Here is a 1,030-nt window from a genome sequence, read left to right on the forward strand (position 1 = left end):
GCGATTGGGTGTCGCAATTGCTACAACCGATCGCAATGCGATGCTAGTCTGAATGGGGTATAAATTAAATTATGTTAATGACTCGGTCGTCCTGTTTTACCCCATTCAGACAAGCATCGCATTGCGATCGGTTGTAGCAATTGCGACACCCAATCGCAAAGTAAAATCGTGTGTGAAAGATCACCAAGTAGTAGTAGTCGATATGTAATCTATATCGCAATTGTTACCCGTTGCGATTGGGTGCTACAATCTTTATTACTCCCGATTGCCACGGAATCTGATCGCAACGAATCACAACGCTTTGGCACTGTTTGGCTGAGGTCAGGCAACATAGACCTGACACCGAAGGCCTAGGCCCTAGAATGTAAAGTTTGTTTGTGTTGGTCTGAATGCGTTTGTTGATTGCGATCGGGAGTAATCAGTTTGGGATTACCACCGATTACATCGCAACCGATCGCAAGAGTGTGTAGTCTGAATAGGGTATTAGGCCGTGTTTCCGCAGCCCTATCTGATAAATTATCGGACAGCGGCCATTTTGTTATTTTTTGCTGCGAAAACGGGCCAAAATAAATAATAATTCTCATACGATAAATTTTTGTATGAGATTCAGTTTATCGAAAAAAGTTCCGAATGTGAAAATAAATATCCTTTGACCGATGTCAAATCACGGGCATGCAAAGAATTCTTAGTTTGGGTAGTTAGTTTCTAATCTAAGGCAACTAAGTAGAGGCCTAGGCCTAGTAATCAAACACATCATAATAAAAAGTGAGTAGGCCTACATTTTTCGTGCTTAAAAAATATTTTTAAAAAAGCGTGAAAAGGCTGCGTTCGACGTCCACGGTGCCTGACTGGGCTTAGGTCTATCCCTACTTATTGTTTATTGTACCGTAAACACACCAAACAAAGCTAGCATTCTTTTTATTCTTCTCACTCCCTATATAGAAGTACAATAAAACATTATTGCAACAGTACATTTCCGAGAGCGAAACTGTATCGTACGGTTACGTTCTTGGCCTAGGCCTCATTTCAC

The sequence above is a fragment of the Anneissia japonica genome, unplaced genomic scaffold, assembly GCF_011630105.1.
Source record: "Anneissia japonica isolate Jap-2015-1 unplaced genomic scaffold, ASM1163010v1 scaffold21_len1647178_cov195, whole genome shotgun sequence".
Taxonomy (NCBI): Eukaryota; Metazoa; Echinodermata; class Crinoidea; order Comatulida; family Comatulidae; genus Anneissia; species Anneissia japonica.